Source organism: Ambystoma mexicanum, chromosome 13, assembly GCF_040938575.1.
Source record: "Ambystoma mexicanum isolate Mex_15411 chromosome 13, UKY_AmexF1_1, whole genome shotgun sequence".
Lineage (NCBI taxonomy): Eukaryota > Metazoa > Chordata > Amphibia > Caudata > Ambystomatidae > Ambystoma > Ambystoma mexicanum.
Genome location: NC_090938.1, coordinates 603,371,655 through 603,394,036, shown reverse-complemented (window position 1 = coordinate 603,394,036; position 22,382 = coordinate 603,371,655). Strand labels below are relative to the sequence as shown.

Sequence of the window (22,382 nt, the reverse complement as noted above, 5' to 3'; positions counted from 1 at the left end):
AGAAGAATGTGGTCTGGTGTCAGTTGTCTTGCTCATGGAGGTCTGAATGTTGGGGACCAGTTGAACTCTATACAGTACCCATGGGCAAGAGTCTTTAGCACCCACTGGTCTGTAGTTATTCCCTCCCATACCTGAAGAAACAATATTAGCCGGCCACCGACCGGGGAGGCATGGGAGGGGACCCAGATCTTCGGGTCATATCGCACCTGAGGCCGGGGAGCCTTTGGGGGTAGAGTTTTGGCCTCTTCCTTTGCCACGACGCTGACCCCTTTGGGGATACGGGGTGGTGTAACCGCTATTTCCCTGTGTAGAATTCCAATTGTTTCCCGATGAGTATTGTTGTTGAGGGAAGCCTTGGCCACGAAAAAGCTGTTTGGAACCAGATCCTCTTCTTTTAGAGGGTCTTTGTGTAATCTGGTACAGAGTTTAAGGTGTCATGCACCTTTTTTGTGGTCTTGAGGTTCTCATCGACCGCCTTCCCAAACAGGTTGGATTCTTGCACAGGTTTATTTATTAGTGAGGCTTGAGTCTCTGGCTTGAATCCAGAGTTCCGTAGCCATGCATGTCTCTTCAGGAGTGTGCCCTGAGCCAGGGATCGACCAGCCGTTTCTGCAGAATTGTAACGCTCACCTGATTCCCACGGAGGCGCTGATCCCGGCTGGGCTGCTATCGTTTCTTCAATTGAGAAGCGTAGAGCTCGGACGACTGTCAGGACTGGGCTTCCTCTTATCGAATGTCTGACTTGCAGGGTAAGTTTTCTGCAGGTGGAAGAAAAAGGGTTAATCACCGTTTGATGGGATTCCTTCTCCCACCAATCGCCAGTTTCTCCCACAGCCTAGCTTTCTACTTGTCTCGGCGAGCTCTCACCTTAGGCGTATAAATGCTGAGCTCTCCATCCTGCGTCTGGTGCAGGGGTGCGTGGATTCCAGTTACGTCACTGGATGAGTTCAGTGTTGTGGCTCAAGTCTTTTGCGGCCTTAGTTGTGGCACTGGTGCTGGGATGCCGAAGAGCGATGCCGCCGTTACTGCACGAGCGGATGCCTGTAAGTATACTGTAGTCTTTAGGCTTTAAAAGATGGGCACCTCAATAATGTCCCTTTTCCTTTGTTTCAGGCCTCGGGATGCTGTGGGCGTAGTTTTCCGTTGCCACTGCACGTGCCGATGCACGTAAGTATAATGTTCGTTGGCCGCTTTTAATGGCACCTCTAATAATGTCCTTTTTCTAGTTTTCAGGTGCCGGGATGCTGCGGGCTTTATATCCGTTGCCACTGCGCGTGCCGATGCACGTAAGTATAACGATCGTTGGCCGCTTTTAATGGCACCTCTAATAATGTCCTTTTTCTAGTTTTCAGGTGCCGGGTTGATGCGGCCGCTTCTGCGCGTGCAAAAACTGGTAAGTTAAGATGAATGCGACTGCCTTCACCCGAACCCCTTTTTAATTATGTCCTTTGCCTTTCAGGTGCAGAGAAGCTGCCGAAGAGAAGGCCGCGGTTAGCTCCGTTGCAATCACGGATGGATCAGGTAAGCGGGCGCGGCTGCGAGCGAGTTGCACTTTTCTAACCTTATGTTTATTCTTTGCAGGTTTTGCCGGTGACTGGATTCCGGGATCTGGTAAGTATTGTTCTGTGTCTTTCTTCATCCACAGGTTGCTGCGCGGAAGCTGAAGATGACTCTGGACCTGGAATGCAGGAGCCGACTCGGTCAGCGTCCTGCTGCTGCTGCAGAATAACGCGAAGCACGTGTTTTCCATCGGGCGTGGTTTAAATAGCAGAGAAGTGCTTCCAGTGTGTGTTCTTCCACCGGTTCCACCCAGGTAAGAAAAGAGTTCCTGAATGGAGGGAATAGTTCCTCCCAGCCCTGATGGCTGGGGACTTCAACCAGACTGGATTGTTCTGGGTAAATATGCAGCATGGTCTGCCTCAGGTAAGTCCACCCAAGCATTATTACACTGTTTATCAATATGAGCCCGGCGCCTAAGGCGCCGGGACTGAAACCCTTCATGAGCCTGGCGCCAAAGGCGCCAGGACACGGTCCAAAGGGCCCCTGTAGGGGTCTGCTGGGTCCGGAGTAGTGGAAGACGGGTCTGCTTCCAAGGGCGCTGGGCCAGTCCTGGCCCCTCGGGAGTAGCGCCCATGACAAGAATCTAAAGTATTCTTAAGAATGCTTTGATTCACCTGACTGCCCTCAGTGCCGGTGGTGAGAAGACTAGTACGTAGAGGTTCGGGAACCTCTTGTATGCCTTCCTGTAGTAAGGCCCACTGGGCACTGGCGTAGCTGGCCAACAAGGTATTGTTGGCAATGCGCATTGAGAATGCTGCTGCGACCGTGATCCTTTTCCCAAGGGCGTAAAGCCGTTTACCTTCCTTATCAGGGGGTGCCTCACCGGTTGACAAAGGGACCCCTGCCCGTTTCCGTGTAGTAGTCACCACCAGGGAGTCTGGGGTGGAATGAACTCAGATATACAGAGGGTCTGATGGAGAAGGGCAAAAGTGTTTTTCTATTCGTGGGTTAACACCTCTTGTGAGAGCAGGTGTTGATAAGGAGGGCGCCAGACATTTCTTAATTGAATTCAGGAGGGGAATGGCCTGGCTGGCCGGTGGTTTCTCCTTAAGGATGTCCTCCATGAAGTCAGCTTTGGGGACCGCCTCATCTGTAGCAATTTTAAAGTAATCAGCTTCTTTACGCAACATTACATTAAAAGTCAATTGGTCGTCCACTGGCGATGGTTGTTGCCTAGTGGGGGTGGACTGGGGAGAGTCCAGAGACGTGGCATCAGGGTCTTGATGATCCAAGGACTGCCATGGCCGAGGGTCATCCACATCTGGGTTCTCTTCCCAGCCCTCTATGGGATCATGCATGTCCTCAGGGTTGATGAATTCCTCATCCTGAGTGTCCGAAGGAATGTCATCCTCTGTTAGATCGTAATTGTATATATCCTCTTCTAAAGAGGGGTCAAAAAGTCTTGGAAATTTAGCTTTGGGGTCCACAGGGCTCTCATGTCATGATGCCTACCCCCGGGCATCCAGACCAAGTCCAGCAACCCCGGAAGCAGGCATCATGTTACCCAGAGAAAGCCCAGCAACCCTTGTTACGGGCTATATGGGTACAGTCCTGGCGTCTATGGCGCCAGGCTCAAATGGGGAACAGTCCTGGCGCCATAGACGCCAGGCTCATATGTTAAAACATACCTGATGCAGACCATGCTGCAAGAGATCCAAGCCCATGTGAGGCTTGGAAGGAACTACTTTACCTAGGGACTATTTTGTTACTCGGGAGTGGTTGTGGAGGAATACCACGCCCGAAGGGGAGCACACGCTTCGCGTTATCCTGCAGCGTAACGCTCACTGTGCCTGCAGTCAGCATCCAGCCTCGTGCCACGCCCGCCTCGAGTCCAGAGCGCCTAGAAAGAAGGGGAAAGAAGAAAGGTTAGAACAAGAACATTGGATTTCTTACCTGATTCCGGATTCATCGTACCTTTGAACAAGAAAAAGACTATTTAAACACGTTGCATCGCCAGCAGCAGCGCCGCACCATACTCACCGTTCCTCGCAGCATCTCTACGATCCGGCGCTGCCTCCATCATTATGTTGCCGCATTCCAGCACCTAAGGGGACAAGAAAACAACAAGGTGAGCCGAGGGGAAACAAGGACAATCTCTTGCCACCATATACTTACCTGATTTTACCGCCGGAGGTATTATTCACCAGCACGCCAAATCTTACGCCGCACCTGTAAGGAAGGAGAAAGCAGCAAGTTAAACTTTGGCATCATTTAACGGACAGCACAGACTCTTACCTGAACGCTTTAGCTGCCACAGAACTATCTTCTTTTGGGTCTAAGCTGCAAGATAAACAAAGGAATTGGACAAGAGTGATTATTCAGAAATTTTTGAACTCTTAAGAACTATATGCTTACGGTTCTTCGCTAGGAGTTTTGGAGACAAGATTTGTCTAGAACTTCCAATATCCTCAAGCCAGTGAAGTAACTGGCCATCAACGCGCCCCTGCGTTCCTCGCAGGATGGAGAGCTCATCATTCAACACTATAAGGTGAGCTTTGTGAACGGGAATATCAGAGGTGATAAATGGGGACGCAGTGAGGGGCTATTACTCAGATCCACGGGTGGCTAATTCCCTTTCTCCGCCTTTAGGAGACCACTTCTACGGGTCAAGCAGACGAAGCTAGGTGGGCCAGTCCAGTCAGTCATCTCTGCACTGCGCATCAGGTTGATGGAGACCGTGGCTGTCCAGTTCCGCCCAACACCCCTGTGGGAACCAGGTGAGCGTAACATCTCATCCCTTGGCCTCTTGGTGTGGGTTGTTCTGAACGGGAAACAAACCTTTCCAGCCTTTCCATACAGTTCTCAAACTTTTCTCCACTCCAAACCGAGGTCCTAGAATGGTCTAGAGGTGGAAAAAGGTCTTCAGTGTGTTCATCCGTCGAAAAGCGTTGAGATTTTCATCTCATCGTCGAGAATAGCCCTTTTTCGCCCTCAGAACTCCTCCTGAGGTACCGACTGAGGTGAGACGTCTCTGTGCTTCTCCTTCAACTTATGGGTGGGTTCCGGTACCCCCCCTTAGGCCATCCTTGGACCTCAGCAGATCGTTGTTCCTTTCAGTGGGCCTCGATGCAAATCCGGCCCGCCGCTTCTGAGAATCTGCAGCGATAATCCTGGCTAAGCTGCCGGCAACGTCCTCCGCGGTGGGTAGAAGCGTAACTTCAGCTTGCGATTTCGAGGGGGTCCTCTTCCTTTTCCGGCGGTGTCGGGGCCTTGCCTTCTGCGACCGCCTTCTTCGGTGGAACCGGAACCCTATCGTCGCTGGACGCTTTCTTGCGATGCATCTCGGCGGAACCTGATATATTGGGGGCAGCGCCCTTTGTTTTTGATAGCCCGGTCTCTAGGCGCAATTGCGGCTGCAGGGAGGGCTGCCGATCCTGACTGTCGGCGGGTGCCGCCCGAGCTTCCGGTGTACCCGTTGGTGCTGAAGTCTTCTTCGACCTGGCCGAAGATGAACTTGTGGTTGTGTGCTGTGTACATGTTTGTCTTTGTTTCCGGGTTGTGACTTCCCCCTAAGTCGTGCCTATCGGGGAGCCGATGCCGAACGCGAGCATTCCGTCGAAAGGTCAACAACCTCCGGTTCGGAGGTATGATCGTCCCCCTCACCGTCGGCACATTCAGTGGCTGCGGCAGCAGGAGAAAATTCGGTCTTCGACATACCGTAGGCCGCTCACCGCTTGACTCTACGCTCCTTAAGTGTTTTAGGACGGAGGAGCTTACAAGCCACGCATCCTTCCTTGTGATCGAGGGGCAAGCACCGGTTACACCGGCTGTGCCCATCTTTCCAAGGGAATTTGCTCCTACAATTAGGGCAAAACCTAAATGGAGTCCTCTCCATAGCTGAGGATGGGTAGAGTGACGAAGACCAAAAGGGAAAGAGAAAGGAAAGGGAAAGGCATTCTTAGTTTGTATAGAAATGTCCACCCCAACCCCACTCTCCCTATAGGCCGGCGGAAGGCCCGGCCACTGGGCGGCAGCGCCGACTGGATCACCGTCCGTCGAGTGCTTGAAGGTCTTTGGCAGAGGTCTGTAAAAGCCATCGAAATAAGGGACGCATAGGGTGATGATCTTTTTTTAATATATTTATTCGACCAAAGGTCGATGGGACAATAAGCAAAGTCTTTGACGAGCTCCGCATTAAGGTGACCAGTATGCTAGGTGAAAAAACCAATCTGAGGGACCTTGGGTACACACTACACGGCACGTAGTGATAGTGTTACAGGCACGCCCAGGTCGACGTCCCCTTTCGATTCTCGAATGACAAGATGCAATACTCTGCGGTTACCACTGAATGTCGGACCATATGCACAGCATGTGATTCTAAGCAGATTAACAAACATCAGAAATCTCCATTACGTTATCGGGGAGGTCCCGAACCTTGTATCTCAGCCTTTCAGAAACCAAGCATGAAGGTTGAGTGTTTGGACCTCTGGATGGAGAACCTGACCCTCTTCTAGCGAGAGAAGGTCCTCTCTTTGTGGAAGACGCATTGGAAGACAGATGGACATGTGCAGAATGTCTGGGTATCACGTCCTCCTGGCCCAATCCGAGGCAATTAGGATCATGTGTTTCCTGAACTCTAACCTCCTGATCACGTGAGGAATGACGGGGACTGGGGGAAACGCATACAGGAGTGGAAATTCCCAGTCCACCACAAACGCGTCTCCTAGAGCTCCTCTTGGGGGAAATTCCCTGGAGCACTACAGATCGCACTTCCGGATGACACCTGTCGCAAACAGATACACTTAGGGGTTCCCCAAAGGGTGAATAGGCACTGGGCACTTACAAATTTGGTGAGCATCTGTAGACTGTCTTGAGCCCTCACCGCGGGTGGCGAGCTCTTTCCCCAAGGATGTATCTAGAACAGCTCTGATGAACTGGAGTTTCTGAGAAGGTGTCATTTGAGACTTCTTGTAATTGAGGGAGAAGTCCAGTCTGTCTAGGGAGTGGAAGGTGACCGAGATGATCCAGGACTTGTTCAGGAGAACGCGCCCTGATCAGCCAATCATCCAGGTAGGGGTAGACGTGAATCCACCCTCTCTTGAGACTCGCTGCCACTACCACCATCAGTTTGGTGAGAACTGCGAACCTCAGGTATTCTCTGTGCTTGAGATGTATGGGAACATGGAAATAAGCATCCTGTAGGTAAAAAAACCCATTCAATCCTGGAGTTGGCGGGCATGATGGATCTGAGAAAGTGTGACCATCTTCAACTTGTCCTTCCTGAGGAACTTGTTCAAGTATCTCAAGTCCAAGATGGGTCTCAGTCCTCCACCCTTTTTGGGATTAGAAAATAAGGGGAATAACATCATGTGTTCCTCTCCGTTATAGGCACCAGTTCTATAGCAGCTTTCGGTAACAGTGTTCAAATTTCCTGTACAAGGAGCAGATCAGGAATCCTCAAAGAGTGGCTCCCCGGTGGATTGCTCTGAGGTCTTTGTATGAAAGGAAGGCAGTAACCTTGGGCTATGGTTTCCAAGGCCCAAGCATCTGAAGTAATGTCTCGCAATTCTTCTAGATGCTGAGACAGCCTGCCCCCACTGGTGAACTGTGACTCAAGACCTCAGAGAGGTTTTGAGGCGGCTGATTCAGTGGCAGACGGTAAAGATGCCCCTGTTGAGCTGGCTTTGCACCTCTCCCTCATCCACCACAAGGGAATCTTCTTTGGCCCCTTTGACCAGCCATTCCTCTGGCCCTTCCAACTTAGGAGTAGTAGTGAAAAGATCTACCCCTCCAAGGCTGTCCACTTTGTCGAAAAGGCTGAGGTTGCCTAATTGCGGCACCTAAAGATTTGGCTGTCACCTTTGAGGTCTGCAACTTCTCAAGGCTCACGTTAGCCTTGTTGCCAAAGATGAGACCCATTAAAGGGCATGTTGAGGAGTCTGGATTGCACATCCGGTGCAAAACCAGACTTCCTCAACCATGCAAATCTGTGCATAACGGTGCTAGTAGCCATGGTTCTGCTGATGCGGTCAGCAAAATCCAGACCTGAGTGAAGAGACTCACACAATGCTTCTTTGCTGTCTCCAACTATGGCTAAGAACCCATCTCTTTCATCCCCTTCGGGAATGTGCTCTGCTGCCATGGAAATGCAATCCCATAGAGTGAACGTAAATTTTGCAAGGGCACATCTGGAGCTGGCTGATTTGAGCGCCATACTGCCTGCAGAAAATACCTTCCTTACCCATCCATCTACTCTTATCATCCCTATCTGGAAGGATGGTAGGGTAAGCCGCTTGCTTAGAAGTGCAGTAGCTGCCTGTACCAACAGACTCTCTGGAGTGGGGTGTTTTGACAGGTAGTCGGGGTCACTAATGGAAGGGCGGTACTTCTTGGTGAAATTTGTATTCACAGCCGGATTGGTTTCTGGTGTTTCCCAATTTGTCACCACCCCTTTTTGCAGAGCAATGTGAAAAGGTAATATAGGATATGACTGAGGACCCTTATCCAGGATGTCTGTCAGATCATCCTGTTCGAATGGCAATGGAGGCCTATTTCACCCCATGTAGTCCACTACTTAGACATGAGCTGTCTGTATTATGCATCAGCATGCCCCTCAGCCTCTGGCTTCCCAAACTCCAACTAAGGTGAGGTGTCTACCCCACTGGCCGTCTGCAGGTTGTCATAAAGGTCTCTCAACCTTGACTCCTCCGAGATAAAACTTTCTGGTACATTTGACGTACCAAATTGGAGGACAAATGGACCCTAGGTATCTGAGGGCTCATTCTCCTCATATATAGAAATAAGGGACTTAAAATAGTCCTTTCTTGATAGAGGCACATAGGTTTGATTTTATGAACAATGGATTTGACGCTGGAGGAGCTGTCTAAACTTTTTTTTACTGGCGCCATAGGCTTTGATGGGGCGCTCGGCGTTGATGGTGCTGCTGGCAATGATAGCGCAGCTGGCGTCGAAATCGACATTGAGGGTTTCGCCGTTGTCGATGGGGTCAACAACCTCAACTTAGGCTTGTGCTTTCAACTCAACGGATCCTTTGATGCTACGTCATCGGATCGTGGCCTCAACGGCTCCCGATGAGGATCAGGCCTTCGTCCCAGGCTCAAGGGTGTGCAGGATTTAGGTCAAGCCCTTTCCTTCCCTTTACCTTTTTTACTTTACTTAATTTATATAGCGCGGCCACTGACCCGGAGGCTTAAGGGCACTGAAAGACAGGAACAGAAACCAACCAATAAAAACACAGGAGTTGCAGGGCCTATCTGCATCAGCAGTTCTCGGCCTCTGACAAAACTAGCTTAATTGAAAAGAAAAGTCTTGAGTCTTTTCCTGAAGATCATTCCCGGCTTCTTTAGAAGGTGCGGTAGAAGCATGGGTTGGAGGCTTTTGTTTTTCAAATATCTTGAGCATCTCTGATATGAAAGCCTTCCACTCGGCCGGAGTGGATTTTTTGGAAACGCACCAAATGTCGCCTTCAGAAAAAGAGTTTTTTATACCCCATTTACACCACATATATATGTGGGAGGGTTTATGGCACACAATACGTATGGGGGTATGTGCTGTAAAGGGGGCTGAGCAAAAAAAAAAAATCTGCATTTTAGCCAGTCGGACTTCTGGGGGGTCGCAGTAATCCCATAGATCCGATTTTGGGGGCAAGATACCCTCTCAGGGGAAGCGTCCGACGATGAAGTCGAAGAAGGCGGCCGATGGTGCCTCTTCTTGGACTTCTACGACGACGAGGAGTGGTTGGAGCCACTCCTCGATCTCGACCCCTTTACCTTCTTCCTCCGGGAAGAGTCGCCTCTTGACTCGGTCTAATGTTTTTTGGTCGGGTAGGTGATTTGGGGTTTCGACCTACTGTCAATTTCTCCTTTCGTTCCTTCAAGGCCTTTCCCGTCATCAACTGGCACTTGGAGCAGTCCGAGGTGTTATGGTCCACTACAAGGCACCATAAACATATACGATGATGAACGGTCACACATTTTCGACCCACAATCACGACACTTTTGAACCTGTTCTTCGGGGTTGTCGGTGTCGACAAAGAAGACATTTCTTGCAAACTGCATTTTGAGGGAATGAAGAGTTGTTCTAGAATGAACTTTTTTTGTATGATACAATTTTTTCATTTTCGTAACAATTGTAATAAAATTAATTTTGCATTAAGTTCATAAGGGGTGCATTGTTTTCTTTCCATCACTTTTTCTGGCATTTCATCTTTTGGAGTTGAGGAGTAAACTGTCTAGTAGTGTGCACTTTACCTTTTAAGGTATTAAAAAGATAATGTATGATCCAGACTTGTAATATGGGTCGTGAAACAACAAAAAAGCCAAGTCAACATCATCCTGATAGCGTTCTATTCCCTCCAGATTTGGAAAGGCCCTGCAGAATTTCAGTGGATAAGGATTTGTATTCTTCTGTATGAGGAAATGCATTACACACTCCATAGTTTAATAATTTGGGTAGAGGAAGGGTGCCCAGTGACAGAAACATTAGGGCTATGTGGTCAGTCCATCTGAAGGGAGTGTGAGTGTAGAAGAACAAAATCTACAACGTGACCAACCTGAATTTCTGAGACTTGAGGTACTTCTTTGGACATCGTGTGTCTAGAATGGGCCTCCAGCCCCCAGTCTTCTTTCTTACCAAGAAGTATCTGGAGTAGACGCCGGAGCTCCAGAGTCGCTGGGGAACCAGCTCTTATACCCCTTTTTCGCAGCATGGCCTGTACTTCCTCCAAGAGCTAAGGGACATGCTGCACCTGATGGGCCACCGGCAGGATCCATGGACACCAGTGCTGAAATTCCAAGGTATGTCCTTGGGCGAGAGCGTCCATCACCCATCTGTCGGTGGTGATCTTTTCCCACTAGCTGACGAACCTCATCAGTCGGCCTCCCAACAAGGTGCACGGGTGGGGGCCCGAGGCCTTGACAGGTTCAGGCTTGCTTCGGCGTCAACGTCCTTCTCCATAGGACTGGGAACAGCCTCCGTGCGCTTCCTGAGTCGTGGACCTGGAAGGCTGATGGTACAAGGAGGAGAAACCTTTCAATGACCTTCCCGACTTTCCTCTGGAAGAACGAAAATAAGAGTGGTACTCTTGGAGTGTGTCCAGGGCACGGGCCATCTCCGTATCCGCCTTGATGGCCTGTAGGGAATCTTCAACGGCATTTCCGAAAAGGTTATCTCTGTCGAAAGGCATGTCCAGTACCTTAGTTTGGACCTCTTGATGGAAATTTGTGGCCTTCATCCAGCCTTGGCGAAGGCAGACACTGTTCCCCATCTGGCGGAACCCCATGTCGGCAACGTCCAGCATCACTGTGATGGCGTGATCCAACGCCATCTCTCCCTCCTGGAAGAAGGTGATCGCCTCCATCCTCTTGTCGTCGGGGAGGAACTCCAGAATAGGCCTCAGCCTGTACCACAGCTCTCTGTCGTACCTGGCTAGGATCGCCAGTGCATTGGCTGCCTTGATGGTGGACACCGCAGTGCAGATTACCTTCCTCCCCATGGCGTCCAACCTCTTACCCTTGCTGTCCGGAGGGACGGAAGACGAGGAAAGGTTAGATGACCGCTTCCTCACGGTCACCAAAACCACCAAATCCGGCGATGGTTGCGACCTCAGGCACTTGGGTGCAGATTCCGGTACCCAGTACTTCTTCTCCAGCCTATCTGGCTTGGCTGGAGCTGTGCAAGGGTTCAAGAGGGCCAGGCCCTCCTCCCACACATCGTCCAGAAGGGGTACCGCCTTGATAGTCTTCCTCTTGGCTTAGCGCCTCTGGTACAGGAAACCCTCTTTACTGGTCTCCTCGGGCACGAGCTCCAACAGCTTGGAGGCTTTGGCAATCATTGAATGGAACGATCCCACCTCGTCCGGTGGGGATGCTGTAGGCTGTGGGGGCCCGCTCCAACAATAGTGTGGTCTGTCTTCATGGCCATATCCATCCCTGTGTATGCTGGGGGAGATGGGACCTGATGCGGGTGTGGAGGCTGAAAAGGGTGCGTTGGGTGGCGCTTTCTTTTCTTCATAGGCAGTTTATAGAGGGTCTGGGGGCTGTTGGAACAGGCCCTTGTGGCATCCTCTTCTGGATCTCCGACACCAAGGTGTGGAGGGTTGATAGGATGTCCAGAGACACATCACTCGGCGGAACTGGCGTGATCGGAACACTGGGCCCTGCGCCCTCCTCACCCGCTTCCACGTCCTCGTGGACCGCGTGCAGGGACTCCATATCCTTGTGCTCCGTGGACAAAATTTCCATGGCTCGAGACCCGGCATGGGACTAATCCGGGGCTTCCTTGCCCTCTACCTCCCCTCCCCCTTTCCACCCTGAGGGGCTGGAACAGAGTTCTGAGGGGGTGTCCCCCTCTCCAGAGTGCCGGCAGACTTTGTCAAAGTCACCACTGTGGCTTCTCACCTCCGAGGGAGGGATACCTTCAGCGCTGTGGGGGCTACCCTCTCAGGGTCAGCCCCTTTAGCTTTCGAAAGAGCAGCCGCCACCAGCTCTATCATCGACAGACTTTTCTTGTGCCGCCTGGGCCTTCTTGGGCAGCTCATCCTTCTACTCCACCCGCAGCTTCTCTGGCTTCTCCCGCAGCTTACCTGGGTTGGACTTCCTCTTCGAGGAGGAGCTCGATTGCCGGCTGCCGATGGAGGCCGAGGGTCATGTTGATCGCGCCCCGCCTGCCGTGGGACCTGCTTCTGCGTCGACCGTGGAGGACCCGCACTTGCGGCGCTTGGCCTTATCTTGGGCCCCCACCGATGAGGCACCCTCACAGGAGCCTGCTCCTCGGACCGACCGGCTTTGTGTGAGGCATGTTCCTGCTCGGGGCACGGGGAGAGGCCTTGGCATTCAGCCACGCCACCAGTCTACTGTGCTCGTCTGTCCTCGATTGTCTTCTTGGAGAATCCGCAGCAAATCCCGCAATCCTCTTCCTTGTGGTCCGGATGCAGGCAGCAGAGGCATTGTACGTGCTTGTCCTCCACAAACACATTCCGTGGCCCGCACTTGGTGCAGGGTTTGAAGAGGGACCTTCCTTCTTTCTTTACCTCCGCCACGGTCGGAGGGCACGAAGTAGGCCCGATGGCCTTCTGGACACATCAACAATCTTTGCCCTTGAGGGGCGCTGAACTTCACAGACAAAGGATCCCTGGTGTCGGCAGATGGAGAGAAGAGCACACAGGCTCTTTTGGAACAAAAATGTGAAACTTTTTCCGTAGAAATGTGAAGATGGCTGCCAGAGGAGGGGCTCCGGGAGTGGGCTGTCATTGGCTGAGGGCAGTATGACCCAGAGGACAGTGATTGGTTTAGGGGAGAAGAACAAGTTACTCCCTTACCTGGTAACGTTCTTTCGATGGGATGGTCCGACGACGTATTCCATATCTATGACAGTAATCACCACAGCTGTGCTGCTTCGGAAAATCTTTCGGCGTCTGCGTCCTGCGTCGATACACTGTCCTCGAGGGCCTTCGTCGAGCTGACGTCACCGGATGTTATAAGTAGGACGCACGACGCCTGTAGCCTCAGTTGTAGTTTTTTCCCCCAGAACGTGTGGCACCAATCTTCTGCCAGTAGGACCACAGAAAGCCTTGCGGAAATGTAAGCTGCAATCGCATAAGAAATTCTGTAGCGGGAAGGCAGGGAGGGAGCGATATGGAATACGTCGTCGGACCATCCCATCGAAAGAGCGTTACCAGGTAAGAGTAACTTGTTCTTCGAGGGGATTGGGTCCTCCGACGTATTCCATATCTATGACAGACTCCCAAAGCAGTACCAACGTAAGGTGGTGGGAAAAGAATTTAGAATATACAAATTTAGAATGCCCAATCAAATTGCAGAGTACAGTACCGCCTTGCCAAAGGCCAGATCCTGCCCATGGATAGAATCAAGGGAGTAGTGACGTACTAAAGTATGGACCGAAGCCCAAGTGGCTGCATCACAGATGTTACGAATAGGAACACCCCTCTGCAGGGCAGTAAAGGCAGCCATGCCCCTAGTCGAATGGGCCCGTAAGCCTACAGGAGTATCCTTACCCGCCAGGCGGTAACATTCAGAAATTGCCAAGATAATCCATCTACACAAAGTCTGTTTAATCACAGCTTGTCCCAAACGCCTTCCAGCGTAACCAATAAAGAGCGGATCGTCCACTCTGACCCGGGACATGCGTGAAATGTAGAAACTTAAAGCTCTCCTAGAATCTAACCTATGGAGCCTCTCCTCGCCCTTACCAGGATGTGGAGGAGGATAAAATGCCGGAATAACAAGCTTCTGGCTTAAATGAAATTCCGACACCACCTTCGAAAGAAAGGAAGTACGAACTCGAAGGACAACCCTGTCCTTATGAAACACAGTGAAGGGTGCCTTAACTGAAAGTGCCTGTAACTCACTGTGCGAGCCGAAGTGACCGCAACTAAAAATACAGTTTTAAGGGTTAACAGTCTCAAAGGGCAAGAATGCAAAGGCTCAAACGGAGCACCCATTAGAAACTTGAGAACAAGGTTCAAATCCCAACCGGGCACCTGGAAAGGTGACAGAGGGAACACATTAGTGAGCCCTTTCAGAAACTGAGAAATTAAAGGAATTTTAAAATAAGAACACTCAGACGAGCGCTTTAATATGGACAGCGCCGCCAGGTAACCTTTAATGGTACCCACTTGCAAGCCCCTGTGGGCTAAAGAAAGCAAAAAAGACAGAACTACAGGAATGTCACATGAAAAAGGATCCACATTCTGAACCCTGCATCAGTCGCAGAACTTTCTCCAACGGCAATGGTACAGGGACTTAGCTGCCGGCTGTCTGGCCGAAAGCAACACCTCCATCACGTCTTCAGGGAGGTCCCAATCCTTATACCTCAACCTTTCAGAAGCCAAGCGTGAAGGTTGAGGGATCTGACCTCTGGATGGAGAACCTGACCCCCCTCACGTAAGAGCAGATCGTCTCGGTAGGGAAGACGACGCGGAGGGCAGAAGGACAAGTCGAGAAGGTCCGGGAACCAAGTCCTCCTGGCCCATGCCGGAGCAATGAGGATCATCCGGGCACCGAACCTCCGTAACCTCTGCAGCACTTGCGGGATGACGGGGACTGGAGGAAACGCGTACAGCAGTGGGAATGACCACTCCACCACGAACGCATCTCCCAAGGCTCCTCTTGGAGGAAATTCCCACGAGCAGAACCTTTCGCACTTCCGGTTGACACTGGAGGCGAAGAGATCCACTTGAGGGGTCCCCCAAAGGGCGAAGATCTCCAGGAGAATCTCCTGAGCCAACTCCCACTTGTGAGAGATCCGCGCTCTGCCTGCTCAAAGCATCCGCCGTCTCGTTTTAGTCTCCGGCCAGATGAACTGCCGAGATCGAAATTCCCTGCTGGATGGCCCAGAACCAGAGCTGCATCGCCTTCCTGCACAGAGGAAGTGACCCTGCCCCCCCCCCTCCCCCTTTTGTTGAGTTAGTGCATGGCCACTGTGTTGTCTGTCAGAATCAGGACATTCTTTCCTCGCACAGTCGGCAGAAAAGCCTTCAGGGCAAGCCTGACGGCCCTCAGCTCCAACAGATTGATATGGAGTCTGGACTCCGACGGAGACCAACGACCGCTGTCAGCTCGTTGGCATGAGCTCCCCATCCCTTGAGGGATGCGTCCGTCACAATCGTCACCTCCGGACAGGGCAGCCAAAACGGAGCCCCCCTCATCAGATTGCCTTCGACGCCCCACCGCAGAAGGTCCTGGGCGACCGAGGGCGGCACCTGAACTAGGTCCGACATCCTGCCGGAGGACTGTGACCACTGGAGCTTGAGAGCCCATTGCAAAGATCTCATCCGCAACCTGGCCTCTGGCACCAGAAGAATGCAGGATGCCATGAGGCCGAGCAACCTCAAGAACTCGAACGCTTGGAGACTCTGGGCATGTTGAAACTTTTGCACCATCTGCTGAATGTGGTGAGCCCTCACCTGGGGAGGAAAACACTGCCCCAGGGATGTGTCGAACACCGCTCCGATGTACTGGAGCCGCTGAGTTGGCGTCAAGTGAGACTTCTTTAAGTTCAGGGAGAAGCCCAGCTTGTGAAGGGAGTGGCAGGTGACGGACAGAAGATCCAGGACTTGCTTGGGAGAGCGCGCCCTCATCAACCAATCGTCCAGGTAGGGGTAGACGTGAATCCCCCCTTTCCTGAGATGCGCTGCCACAAACACCATGAGCTTGGTGAACACCCTCAGGGCGGAGGTCAATCCGAACGGCAGGACCCGAAACTGAAAGTGCGAGTCGCCAACCGCGAACCTCAGGTGCTTTGGATAGATCGGCACATGAAAATAAGCGTCCTTGAGGTCGAGAGACACCAACCAGTCCTGAAGTTGAAGGGCCTGGAGGACTTGAGAAAGAGTAACCATCTTGAACTTGTCCTTCCTGAGGAGCTGTTCAAACTGCGCAAGTCCAAGATGGGTCTCGATCCTTCGTATTTCTCCGAAATCAAAAAATAAGGGGAATACCATCCCTTGTTCCTCTCCGCTACAGGCACCAGTTCTATGGCGCCTTTCTCCAGCAGGGATTGAATTTCCTGCGCAAGGAGCGGATCCGGACTCTTCAAAGAGAGGTTCCCTGGTGGATTGTCGTGAGGCCTCTGCCGGAAAGGAAGACAGTAGCCGTGGGCTAGGATCTCCAGAACCCACACATCTGAAGTAATGGCACGCCATTCTACCAGATGCTGTGCCAGCCTTCCCCCAACCGGAGAAGCATGGGCCTCATGACTGAGCTGAAGCGGCTGCTGCAGTGCCTGAGGGCAAAGAGGCAACTGCACGCGCGGCCTTGGCACCTCGAGTACATTGTTTTCCACCTCTGGCACTCCTTTGGTTGCCCCTTTGACTTGCAGCTCCTCTCGATTTACTAAGGGACGAGTAATATCGAAAGGAACCTCCCCTCCATTTCTGTCCCCTAGGACGAAAAGGCAGAGGTTGGCAGACTGCAGCGCCCAACAACATTGCTGCAGCTTTGGAGGTCTGCAACCTCTCAAGACTCTCGTCAGCCCTGCTGCCAAAATGATGTTCACCATCAAAGGGCATGTTGAGGAGGCGGGCCTGCATATCAGGAGCAAAACCCGACTCCACAACCATGCAAACCTGACGCAATCAACCATGTCCAGACGCGACTGAACGGATTCACACATGGCATCCTTGCCATCCTGCACGATAGCAAGGAAACCATCACGTTCCTCCCCTTCAGGAATATGATCAGCCGCTAGGGAAATACAGTTCCACAGAGTGTACGTGAAACGAGACAAGGCACAAACAGAGTTGGCAGCCTGAAGCGCCATACTGGGAATCCTCGGTAAAAGAAGAACCGTTTCACTTTCAAAACTGTATTTTGAGGGGATTGGGTCCTCCGACGTATTCCATATCTGACAGTAATCACCACAGCTGTCTGACGACAGGGAATATTGATGAGCATGTGAATCCATGCCAGACCGTATGATGGAGAATTTGTACTTTTTCAGAGAGAAATCAGATCTGATGATGGGGTATGCTGCAGCTGTCTAATAGATGGCAATGGATGTACAGTAGCCAGATGGTGGCACAGTGATGCAGATCAGGTGAGTGTGGGGCTTCTCAGAGTCTCCAAGAGTCTTAGATTCTAGTTTGGTTGTAGATACTTGTTTGTAACTGTGGGCTGTTGTTTCTACCAGTCACTTACCTTGGGTCATCTAGTACTTCTGCCTATGTGCCCAACCGCACTGTAAGTTAGTTGAGAAGGCTGTCCGTAGACTCTTGCGCAGCTTCACCTTTAAGTTATAATCCACAGCGCTGTCTTTTTTTATGGAGGAAAACGCCAAACCTTTATTTGCCAAGTGCAGCAAGTAGGGTAGAACTTGCTCCGGTGAAAATTTCGAAGGGTTCACCCCAGACTGGCCCTTACACCACACACAAAACCTTTTCCACTTGCATGCCTAGGAGACATTGGTAGACGGGGCTCTAGCCGCCTCCAAAATGCGGCGACAGTCAACAGAAATGTTCAGTAGGCCAAACTTTGAGAAATCAGGAGCCAAGCCGTCAGGCTGCGAGACCCTGGATCGTGGTGCCAGACAGCTCCCTTGTCCTGAGACAGAAGGTCTGGCGTCACTTGCAACCGAATCGGTTTTGCTACAGATAGATGTAGTTCCGAGAACCACGGTTGCCTGGCCAAGTACAGGGCCACCAGAATCACACGCCATGGGTATTTCCGAATCCACTGGAGTGTCCGTCGAATGAGTGGAAATGGAGGAAATGCGTAAGCGAACTGGTCCATACACGGGAACGAGAACGCATCCCCCAGAGACTCGGGCTGAGGCCACCTGCTGGCAAACTCCTTGCACTTCTTGTTCTCCTGCGTGGCGAAGCGATCGAACGAAGGACAACCCCATTTCCGGAAAATCGTTGACACCTGTTGTTCCTTCAGCTGCCATTCGTGGAGTTGGTTTACCTCTCTGCTGAGCGAGTCCGCCTGCACATTCATCACCCCCGGTAGATGAAACGCTACAATACTGATGTCATGTAACATGGCCCAATGCCAAGGTTCCTGAGCTTCTTTCGAGAGCACCCTGGAATGAGTGCCCCCCTGCTTCTTGAGGTAAAACATTGTGGTGGTATTGTCTCACCCTCACCAAGGAGCTGCGTATGTGCGGCAGAAACGATTTTAGGGCCCAATGAACCGCTCTCAACTCTAGCACATTCCACCCGAGACCAGAAACCTTCAACCTGGAAGATCCCCAGATGCGCTCCCCATCCTTTTTGAGAGGCATCCGTCACAATTGTAGCCTGAAACTCCGGCAACGGCACACCCCGATCCAGATTGTCAGAGCGCTGCCACCATCGAAGAACGTCCACTAAGTCGCTGTTGACCACAATCTTGTCTGACCACAATCGGCGACTCTGAGCCCACCGGTCTGCAAGGAACTCCTGCACCGGCCTCATGACGGGACAACAGTTCTTCACCAACAAAATGCAGGACACCATGGTTCCCAATAGTGACATGTATGTTCTGACCGACAGCCTTGTTCCGACCTTCCACTCTGTCGCTTTTTGCTTGAGCTTTTGAATTCTCTCGACAGAGGGCCTCACCAGGCCTAGTTGAGTCTAAAATTCTGCGCTCAGAAATACCAAGTTCCTGAAGGGCGATAGATATGACTTCTCGAAGTTGACGGCGAAGCCTAGTCATTGCAACAGCTGAATGGTAGCGCTGAGACTTGCCTGCGTCGCCACCGGAGATGAGCCTCGGACTAGCCAGTCATCGAGGTAAGGGTAGACGTGATGACCTTCTCGTCGGAGCCACGCCGCCACCGGCGCCAAATATTTTGTAACCGCCCTGGGGGACGATTTCAGACCTAACGGGAGTACTCGGAACTGGTAATGATCTTGACCTACTACAAATCGCAGGAATCTTCGGTGCCGTCAACGAATGGGTATGTGGAAATATGCGTCTTGTAAATCCAACGAGGCCAGGAATTCGCCCGGCTGCACCGACCGAATGACTTAGTGTGAGCATCTTGAACATCAGGTGTTGCAGAGCCTTGTTCAGTGCCCGAAGGTCCTGAATGGGTTGCCACTTGCCGTTGTGTTTTTTCATTTCACCACAAAGTAACGGGAGTAAACCCCCTGGCCTCTTTCAGCCACTGAAAGCAATTCTATAGCCCCTTTATGTAGCATAAGTACAACCTCCTGCTGTAAGATGTGAAGATGAGGTTGCACAGAGTACACAGGTGGAATGGGAACCAGTGAGCCCTTGAATTCCAGAGAGTGGCCCAACTGTACCGTGTCCAATACCCAGCGGTCTGATGTAATCTTGTTCCATTCGTCGGTGTGTAGGGCTACTGTGCCCCCCAGCACTTTGCTCCGAAGACAGTCATCGTTGTGATTTGGTTTGTCTACCTTTGGCGGAAGAGGCCTGTCCCCCTCTCCTTCTGGATGCCTGAAAATCTTAGCTCTTTCGCGTTGCACTGCCCTTCTATACCCTTGTGAGGAGAATCCAGACCGGCCGTAACCCCGGTCTCCGGAGGAAGCAAATCGGGTGTTTCCTGACGCTCCATGGAAGGGGCGAAAGGGGCGAAATGACTGCCCACTCTGCAAAGCCCCCAACGATTTCGCTGGGTCGGAGTCCTCCTTCATGCCCTTGAGGGCTTCGTTGATTTTTTTCTCCAAACAATTGTTCCCCCTCACAGGGCATGTCCAGTAGCTTGTAATGAACCTCTGGTCTAAAGTCTGTGCACTTCAGCCAGGCTTGCTGATGAAGTACCACACCATTATTAATCTGCTTGAAAGCAGATTCTGCTAAATCCACAGCGATGGTAATGCTGTGATTCCACGCCTCCTCACCTTCACTTACCAGCAGCATGGCAGCTTTTCGGTGTTCCTCCGGTAAGTGCTCCAACAGTGGGGCCAGCCGATGCCACATCTCGCGATCGTAGTGAGCCATGATCGCCAACGAGTTGGCGCCTTTACTGTCGTCACCCCCACTGTTAAAACTTTCTTTCCGAAGGCATCCTGTCTTCTCGCGTCACTGTCAGGAGGTGTAGTATACTTGTGTTGGGTTGTGGCTTTCCGGCTCGCCGCCGACACCACTGATTCAGGGGTGGGTTGCGAAACCAAGCACTTTGGGGTAGAGTCCGGGGCCTTGTCTTCTCTAGCCTCCCTTTGACTGCTGGTTCTGAGAAGTGATGGCGCATTGTGCGTAGGCTCTCCTGCCAGACATGGTCTAGGATTGGAACGGAGAAAACCGCCTTCCTTCTCTTGCCCATTGGTCAAATAGGAAACATTCTTTCCGTTCCTCCTCTGGGGTCAGACCAAATTCAATACAGGCTTTTGCCATTATGGCAAGTAATGCCCCCACATCATCCGGAGGGGACGGTTGTGCTGGACTACGCGGCATTTCCATTTCCACATCCGACTCCCATGTCGGGTCTCTCTTGACGGCGACAAGGAGACAGAGATAGAGTCCCTAGGCCCTCAGTCCGAATCAGACTCCAGCAGCTCACCCTGTTCCGGATTGGAACGAGGAGGCTCTGCGCTCATCGGCCGAGGGGTCGGCAACCCAGCTGCAGATGTTAAACGCGGAGAGGGCAAACCTTCTGCGTCGACGATAGGGGCCAACGGGGCCGCCCCAAGAGGAGGCAATCTTGAATCTAGTTGACTCAACAGGGACTGTAGTGTAGATAGGACTTGGAGCGACAGCATCGACTGTGGGTTCACCAGATGATACGTGGATGGACCAGACTCCACTCCCATCGTCGAAGGGCCCACACACTAAGCCGAGGCCCGTAGGGTTCACCACTGGCTCCCGTTCATCCTCCACCGACGACACTGAAATGGCCGCCTCCTGCTGTAGCAGTGTCAGGCAGAAGGGCGTCAAACTCCGAAGGCTGTCATGCCCCACCCGTTGGTAGCAAGTTGTCCGTCGACGACGAAAACCTCGGGCCTTCTTCGACCGTAGCCAACATAGCCAAAGACACAATCGCTGAGGCAGACACCATAGACGGCAGTGAAGCCGTCGACAGCGGGACTGCCGTTGACGGCGCCGACACTTGTGGCATAGTTTATTCAGGCAATCCCGCCCATTTGGTCCCACTGGATCGGTGCTTCCACGACTCTCTACTAGAGGATGACCTACGATGGTCTCCTGAAGAGGAGCTTTTCGAAGAGTCCTTTTTGGCCTTCACTAATGAAGATGTTTTTTCAGGCTTTCCCTCCTATCTACAGGACTGATCCGAATGACCATGCTTGGAAGACGAAGGAGCCCCTTTCCTCAGGTGTTTGCCCGAAGAGGGGCGACCACTCTTCTCTGCACCGGAAGGCCGAGACTTCTTAGCCGGTGGTTCAGCCGACACCGACCGGTGAGGAACTGATGGAGCAGGTCTCTCAGACACCAGGCTACGAACCGATCCCACTTCAGATGAAGGGTAGGTACCTTCATTTAGCCAACACACCAACCGCCGATTGCGGTCCTTTAGCTTTTTCTGAGAGAAGCCCTTACTGATGTCGCAGGAGTCGGAGTGATGAGGGTGGAGGCAATAGAGGGAATCCATGTGCCCGTCCCCTTCATACACTTTCTTCGGCCCGCAAGTCGCGCAGGGGCTAAACAAAGCTTTTCTCAAAGTCATTGGGAAAAAACAACCAAAACACCAATACGTGTAGACTCAAAACAAGCACGAGGTGATCCCAACACTTTGGAGACGGTTAAAATCTGAAGGGAAGCCACGGGGGCGGGGCTATTTATGCCCTACGTTGTATTGGGTGGTGGCTGAGCACCCAAAAAGATGTCGATAGGACACAAAAGTGTCGAAGTTTTCCAGGGGAAAACGCTATTTTAAAAAGGACTGAGGTTCCCAGCCTGACGATAGGGAATATTCAAAGCATGTGAATCCATGAAAGATCCAATGCTGGAGAAAAAAGGAGCTGGGATAAAAGGTTGTGCATAGTTTGGTATGCGTGCTAGTAGTGTCCACTCTAAAGCATAGAGGAACCTGTGATGCTTGATGGATTCAACACAATGCAGCACCCCATCAGGGCTTTTAGATGCTTCTTGTTCTGTTGCAGCCTAATGGTTTATTTTAAGAGAGGAGTTATCTGAAGGAGGAAGATATCTATAGGAAGCTTCCGTAAAAAGCAAAGCCTGTGATTGACGAACAGAAAGAAATCAGATAAGGTTGATGATGGCCTATTTAGCAGCATCTCCTGCCATGACCTTACCACTCTCCCGAGTCAAAGCTTGATTTATTACAGTCTGAAAGAAAATACTGCTGTGTGATACTCCGCTGGAAGGCAATACATATTCAGGGAATACCCATATAATTTTGCCACCATAGAGAATACAACCTTTGAATGGCTGAGCCATATTACAAAGAAAAGATTGAGGGTAAAAAGTATTTAC

General features: G+C 51.6%; 1 protein-coding gene across 5 annotated transcripts in view; it reads right to left on the bottom strand.

Annotated features, from left to right (window-relative positions):
- STAT3 (signal transducer and activator of transcription 3) overlaps window positions 1-22,382 on the bottom strand; it is a 609,635-nt gene that overhangs the window by 110,663 nt on the left and 476,590 nt on the right. The gene's annotated exons all lie outside the window — the stretch shown is intronic.